Genomic DNA, 8151 nt, shown 5'->3' on the forward strand with positions numbered 1-8151 from the left:
AAAATTACCCACAGTTCTCCTCAAGACATTTATCCAATTAATTCCATTCATCCATGTTCTAAGCATGTTCTAAACCCGCTTAATCCAGGTGCCATCCCCCACCCTACACACACCTAAACCCTGAACAGGTCCATCACATCAGTTGAATTCTGTTAATTTATATCGTGCCGATTCACAACAAAGGTAAACTCAAGGCACTTTAATCATACAGTCCAATTCACTCCAGTAATAATACGGTTAAATCAATTCAATTGAAATCCAAATCAGTTTAAATCAAACCTATTTCAATTTGCAGGGTCATGAAAAGCCTTTTATTCTCTAGCTTTAGTTGTTCATTTCAACATCACTGACCTACTTTTGTACAGTCATGACAACAATATTGATCAGGTTGCTTTATTACATAAAAACACATTTTATATCAGCCGCTGCAGCAGTTACCTAAAGCAGGAACCATCCTCATATATAGGATTAGTTTGTAAAGCTTTTCTAATCAATATTTCTTACATAGCGGTGGTCAAAATGCCTTCTGTAGTTTAAATGACCATGAGACAACCACAAAGAAATTTCAGCTAAAGTTTTGGTATCCAACCGTACTGATGGTCATCAGGTAGCTGTTTATCAAAGCAGCTCCTTTAGTTCCCCTTTGGAACAACTATTTACTTTTAACATCAGTGAATATCAGCTGACCAAAGAGTGGCTCTAAATGAATGCTATTGCTCTGCATTTGGTTGCTATGTAGATGACAAAATCAGCTGGCATGAAAAATGACTAAATCTGTTTTTCTGGCTTTTTGTTTTGTTACAGCGGGATTTTAAAATGCGTTGTTACACTCTCACAGAGTTAGTTGATAACAAATTTAGCATCTTGGAAGATATTGGCTTTGCAGTGTCGTCTTCTCAGATGTGTCACGTCTAAAATAACTTTTAGGCCCCTGAATGGGATTCTAAAGAGGCCATATTATGTTTTCTTTGGACTCTCCCATAGGTTGACTGGCCATTTATACAAGACAGACTCTTTTGGAAGGCCTTAAAGAGACTGAAGCCACATTGGAGTGTTTCATTCAGAGGATGGCAAGTGGCGATACAGCAGTATGCATGAAGAGAAAAATATTTAGTTTAATAAGGATTTGGAAGTACAGCTCGAATATAAAATCTTTAATTTGTAAATGAGCCAAACATGGGCTCTTTAATATCTGAGCTAGTCTCCGTGTGCATGTATTTATGTAGTGTTGGGAAAAAGAGTCGAGTGAGCTCTCTGAGAGGGATTGAGCTGCAGGGACGAGTTTTAACATTTCAGCAAATCTCATCTCAACTGAGGTGCTGTCCATTACAATATTTAGTGCTGTTTCCCTGGCCTGCTCTTACCTGATTTAAAAAAAAAAAAAATTTTTTAGCCCAACTCTCAACTCACCTGCTACAAAAAGCGCTTCAGAGTCATACAGAGGAGGAAATTAAAGTCGTCACCCCCCCCCCCCCCCAAAAAAAAAATATTTATGGAAGCATTTCTGAACACGTATGCTGTGCAGTTCCTGAGTGTTTCAGCCGTAAACCCACCAAGTCCAGCGGAAGCTTTGCATCACCCGTTGCACGTTTTCAAAAACAGCTGCTGCTCTGAACAGTGTCCTTTGCTGTCCAAGCCCCAGAGATGAAATGAGAGATGTCAAATGCTCCAGTTCTGGAAGTGCCTCAGTGAATTCATCTGCAATGGGGTCTGTGGGTTAGAAATTACAAACAGGCATTTCACACACTCTGAGTTATGACTCAGACAGCGCGATAGTGAGAGACCCAGATCCACATTGACTTGTTCCCTTCCCCCAAGGAAAAAAAAAACACGTACCGATGTGTTTTTTTGTTTTTCTATTTTTCTCTTCTCTTTCCTCCCTTTATCTCCTTTTCTAAAGAGTCTCAGCCTCTGGCTCCTACGCTGTATCTCCCTCTCCTCCTCTCCTTCTCTCTGGTTGGGATGGAGGCTGATGGGAGCTGACATGATGGTGGCATTGTCCTCACCATCGAGTTAATGTGACCCGAGGGTAGTTGTCCCTGTGTGCTTGGCCTGATGGCAAAGAATGCAAAGCGTGCTTCATCATGAATAATCAGTGCAGAGGGCCAAAACGGGAAAGAGAAGAATGAGAAAGCAGCTGTGCATGGAGGGAGACTGCGAGATGTGAAACAGTAGAAGCGCTTTTTTACAAGAAGAATATGGAACTTGGTCGCCCAGATCACAAACGGACCCCACCTGGGTTTAACATTTCATACATTTCCAGCTCGATACGGTTTGGGAGCAATGACACACCATCCAATGGAGTTGCAAAAGACCTCCAAACTACTTAACACATCTGCAAAACCTTTCAATAAAATACTTTGATTGTATGTGTGCGCCCAAAAAAGCAAATAAACAGCGTAGGGTTCCAGCATTGATCATACAGACATACTGTATATACCAACTCGTATTGATTTCCTGTCCTTATTAGCTTGCTGACGCACATTTCTGTGGATAGAAATGGAGATACAGTAGTGACTGCTGGGAGAATTGATACCCCTCTGCACCATAGACTGTATATCAAAAATGGAAAGAGCCACCATAATGTCACCCATTGTTTTTTGTTGTTTAGCCTCAGCATCAGGCTTTGGCACTGGATTTGACTTGTTGACATTGGACTTATCCATATGAATATGACTTCTCGGTGAAAAGGTAGCTCTGCCCTAAAGTAATTTCAGCATCATAACCTATTTACTGTAGATCATAATTTTCAAAATATCAATCATGCTGTATTGAAGAAGCTTTTTCAGAAGATGAGGTGATAAATCCACTGATCACCATCACACTGCTCTGATCTGAAGAATGCAGACCCTTCCTATCACTATGGAGAAATGCTTCTGACAGCAGAGTGACAAGAATCCGATGTTTTCACCCAGTGACTGTTGCTGAGCTAACCGGCTGCTTTTAAGACTTTTCATATTTAGCATGCAAATTTAAGAGTGGTGTCAATCTTCTGGTGTCTATCTTAAGCATGGTTCACAAGATATCTAAAGGTTTCACCAAATTTATATTGAAGGTTCTCAAGGTTTACCTGCTGTATGTGAAAAGGTTGCAAAATACTTTTACTGCAAAACAGCTTTGTGCAAGCAATGAACGTCTACTTGGATGTAGAATGGTTGGATGTATGGCCGGCTGGCACCGGCTCTCGTCACTGTCAGTGTCATCGTGGTATTTTTTTCATCTGACGGTCAACTATTGGCACTTTCAAAAACTAGCACAAACTTGCTGTTTATTCCCTTCAATCTGACTGGAAAATCTGACTGTGCTTAAAATGAAGAGCAAAACCAAGCTCTCTTAAAGGCGAGAGCTTGGCAGAAGTAAGATTTTGATCTCTTTTCCTATCCATATCTCTATGAGACCTGATCAATACTGTCGAAATCACACTGTAGTTGCAAAAAATGCAGTGGTTGAATCTGTTGACACCATGCCATCTGTAGAAGCTGCTCTTTAGGTTGAGTCCTATGTATGTGACCTTAGTATTATCTGTTAGAGACATGGTTCTTAACCCTGTATGCCTCTCGTTGCCACTTATGAAAACAGCGCTATCATCATGTATATCTGAGAGTCTCCCTATTTAATCCTTCCTTCCTCGTGTTGGACAAAACGTCCCACAGTCTGGCATTTGGCTAACACCAAAGCTTTTTTGCTTTTGGCAAGCTTCTTTCACTGAGACACTCAGACAGTAACCTCAGTTGCACTGTGGGTGGAGTAGCTCTTATGCCTGGTGTGATGGTAATAGGGGTGTTGAGATGCATGTTGCCCCGGGACATGCTGGCCTTGCCCTGCTCCTCCTCCAGCTCCTCTGTACATCCCCCCGTAGGACTGATGAAATACATCTGTCAGGTTCTCTATGCTCTGCTGCCTCCGTGTCGAGTAGCCGTGTCTCCTGGTGGAGCTGTGCAAGGAGGAGGAAGTGTGGGATGGGGCAGAGGTCTGCCTGTGGACATGGCGGCCAGCTGGCTCCCATGCTTTGAAAGCTGAGCTGGAGACAAATGGGTGTGTCGTGGTCTTGGGCAGGCGTGAGTACTCAAAGTGGCTGGGTGGGATGGAGATGGAGAGGGGGGCATGGATGTCGTGGTGCATTGGCAGAGGCTGGTGGATGTATGACTTCTCTTTAGGCTGGATCTGCTGGAAGGCGGGAGGTGCCACAGGTTGGTAATGGGAGAAGTCCATAATAGGGAAGCTCTTGTAGTAGCCACGGGAGGCAGTTTCCGCTGGAGAAAGGGGAGAATCGGAGACGGTTAACATTCAGTACAAATATTCATCGGTACGTTTTTGATCATCTCAGTTTGTTACAATTCAGGACTAGTTCTAAAGGCCTTTTCTCACCTAGAAGTTCAAAGTTCATGTTTTTGTTGCATCACACAGTGATTAGCCACATTATGACCCCTGTCAGGTGAGGTGTAAGATGTGTAAGGCAGCAAGAGCCATTTTAAACTTGTTACTTCTTTGGAGTCATGTTCACTTTGTCAGTCAGATGCAGGATTAAGTCACATGTGGAAGCAGCGTGAAATGAACCGTCAATTTGCAAACACAGTCTGTCATTAGAAGACCATGATGTTTGAATCACGCTCAATCCATGATGCATTTAGGTTCAAACCCCCTGCCTCCAAATGGTGGGCAGTGTCAGCTTCATTTGCTCCTCAAAGTATTTGAGAAACTATAGGACACTTTGAGACTATGCGACTTATGACAGATGATAGGACACTGCTCTCCTGGCAAATCAAAACAAGTTTGTTAGCATTGCAATCGCTCAGTTTTTACATTCTCAGGATTTTTTTTTTTTCGAGCTCACTTAGTCCTTTTCTGTGACAAATCATTGGTTTCGTTTGACAAGGAAGAAACAAAAGAGGGTTTGGTGATGTGCCATTACTGAGAACAAGCTGAGTGACCAAAAGAAAAGTGAGAAAGCAGTTTAGAGAGAAGGAACGCATAGAGAGCTATTTTTCTCTCGCTATAAATGAATTTGACCTTCTTCAGAAAAACGGGAATCCTGGCAAGTATTCATGGAGGAAAAATAAAATGTACAGAGATTCAAAAGAAGACAAAACGAGGCCAGGATGGGACGAAGGGTTTGAAGAAGATCAGAGGGGAAGGGTGGTGATCAAAGTATTTTCAGTTGGCGTATGCCTTCAAGGTGAGGGAAGAGCAGCTTTATTCTTCTTTTGCTGAGACACTGAGGGGCAGATGTCAGAGAGAGGCCAGGAAGGAGGACGACCTCAGGAGTGAAATGGAGATGATGGAGGTAAAGGTAAGTGTGTCAGGATGAATTGAAGGCAAAGACAATTTTGTAAATACCCCCGGTCTGAGTTTGAAGCAGGCCGCTGTATGTGTGTTTGTGTGTGTATGTCATGAGAAAGCATAAACGTCACAGGGAATTATTTAAAGAAACTACACACTGAGGTCATTGCCGCGAGCCTCCCGTCTTCATTGTCTTTAACCTTGTCTCCGTGTGTGCTGTCATCATTTCTGTCAGAAAGTCTGAGTCCAGCAGCAGCAGATATTTCTTTTCATCTCTCTTCAAAAACTTGAGTTTTTTTTTTTAAACCTATTTCTTTTTAATTAGATGATGTGATTCTTAAATTGAAAACCATTTAAAACAAATCCAAACAAACAAAATGTTCCTATGGGATTGTATAACGTTGAGATCAGAATTAAAATGAGGCCAGGATGGTAAATCTGGCGCTGCTGTCATTGTAAACTGTGTGGAAGTCAGGTAATGGGCAGATACCGGATTGGATAATTCATGAAGGGAGGTTATTTATTTTTTTTGATTGGTTGTTTGTGTTACATGAAAAAAAAAACATGTAAAACCGAACAGGTTGACAGTGGTAGCAACGGTAGCAATGGGTGTCTTGCTCAAGGTGATTTTCTCATCTTACCTCAAAATCTAAAAAGAGACCATCAACAGAAGCCTAAACTTTTACAAAGTATTTTCATTATTAAATTAAATATATATGGTGTGTAAAGGGGGATTTCGTTTGAGAAATACTTTGTCTTTGAATAACAAAAGTTTGCGGAAATAACCTACCTTGACTGGCTGATTTGCCTTCTCCTGATAAGAAGTTAGAACTATAAACCTTTAACCACTTTGCACTGTTGCACCTAAAAGAGGGATACCAAGAGATGAAGTGTCTTAGGTGCCATTTTGTCCCATTACTCCTGCAGACACGTCTAAAGGTGTGGAGCAGTACGGGGTCGTCATTATCACATTTTTTTCTCTTTTCAAAACTCTCCATGGATTCTCTATTTTGGAGAAGTTTAGGACTGCAGGCAGGCCAGTCCTTTACCCGTACCCTATTTTACCTCAGCCATGCCTCTGTAATGTCTGCAGAATATGCTTTGCATTGTCTTTTTGAAAATTTCAGAAAAGATGTCATCATGAAGGTGGCATATAGTGCTCCAAAATCTCAATGAGCTTTTCAGCATTATTGCTGTCATGTCAGATGTATAAATGACCTCTCCGAAGGGCACTGATACGACCACAAACCATCCCAGAGAGTGGCTGATAACAGTCTGGATGGTCCTTTTCAATGTTTAGGAGCACATGGCTCCTCTTTCTTCCAAAAGAAGATTGGTCTGACCACAACACGTCCCAGATGCCTATGGGCCCAGAGAAGTGTCAACAAGGTTAACATTGAGCTTCTTATTTGCACAGTTAAGTTTTATATCACAAATTTATGGATGTAGCTCCGTATCGTAGTGCTTCACAAAGGACTGCCACAGTCATCCCTTGCCCATGTGGTTAGATCAGCGACTGATGAATAATGGTTCTTGACAGTACAGTCAGAAGGGATCCAAGATGAAAATGAAAGAGGTGTCCAATTTAGACTTATAACCTTGCTCTTTACACCCTGGAATTCCTACAAATTCCAGGGATGGTTTAATGGCGTTGTGCACTGTGGAAGAAGAAATAACACAAATCCTCAGAAACAAACTGGAGATCCTCTGCCCGTCTTTGTTCCTAAAAGACTCAGCGCTTCATGGATGCTGTTTTTGTACCAAATCATGATATGATTTCTAAAACTTCGAAGAAACTAAGAAAATGTCATGTCTGCCCAAGATCTTTCTTCCTAACCAAGAGGTCACGTTTGAATATCCATCCATCCATTTCTTCCTTTATCTGAGGTCAGGACACAGAGGCAACAGGTCCAGTAGGGAAACCTAGATATCCCTCTTTCCAGTGACAGTCTCCAGCTCCTTCTGACGGATCATGAGGCACAAATAAAATCCCTCCAGTGAGTTCTAGGTCTGCCCTGGGGTCTCCTCATAGTTAGACATGCCCCAAAAAAAACCTTCAAAGGGAGGCAACCAGGAGGCATCCTAATTAGATGCCTGTAGCATATCAGTGTTAAATAAAAAGGATTTTAAGTCCTACATTACCTAATCATTGTTACAACAGTATCAGACAGAGATTGTGTGTAGGCTTGTCTTTAAAGGGATAGTTCGCCTCTTTTGACATGAAGCTGTATGACATCCCATACTAGCAATATTATTTATGAATATTTTCTTACCCCCCGCTGCGTCCTGTGAGCTGAGTTCCAGCCTCGTTTTGGCATTGGCGAAGGTAGTCCGGCTAGTTGGCTTAAAAAATAAAGAGTTTTGCTTCTCAAAACAATATGCGTTCAAAAGAGTAATACATTTGCATCACAAAATCGTTCTCCAGGAAAAAGTCAGACCTCACAATCGCTTGGTGCTATTTTTTCTCCCTTCGCATCACTCCGTGATTGCCATCTGCCGACAGCCGCGCCTGTTACAGTGTTTGCTGCTCGGAAGCAGGAGACTGCTCGGTCTGCACTTTGGTCTGCACGGTCTACACAGCACGCAGTGATACGAAGGTAGAGAGAAAATAGCAACGATTTTGTGACGCAAATGTATTACTCTTTTGAACGCATGTTTTGAGAAGCAAAACGCTTTATTTTTTAAGCCCCAGCCAACTAGCCGGACTACCTTCGTCAAGGCCAAAACTCGGCTCACAGTACATAGTGGGGGTTAAGAAAATGTTCATAAATAATATTGCTAGTATGGGATGTCATACAGTTTCATGTCAAAAGAGGCGAACTATCCCTTTAAGATCAACTCCGAAGAGACAAAGAGCCTTCATTATGTGAC

This window comes from Odontesthes bonariensis, chromosome 23 (assembly GCF_027942865.1).
Source record: "Odontesthes bonariensis isolate fOdoBon6 chromosome 23, fOdoBon6.hap1, whole genome shotgun sequence".
Lineage (NCBI taxonomy): Eukaryota > Metazoa > Chordata > Actinopteri > Atheriniformes > Atherinopsidae > Odontesthes > Odontesthes bonariensis.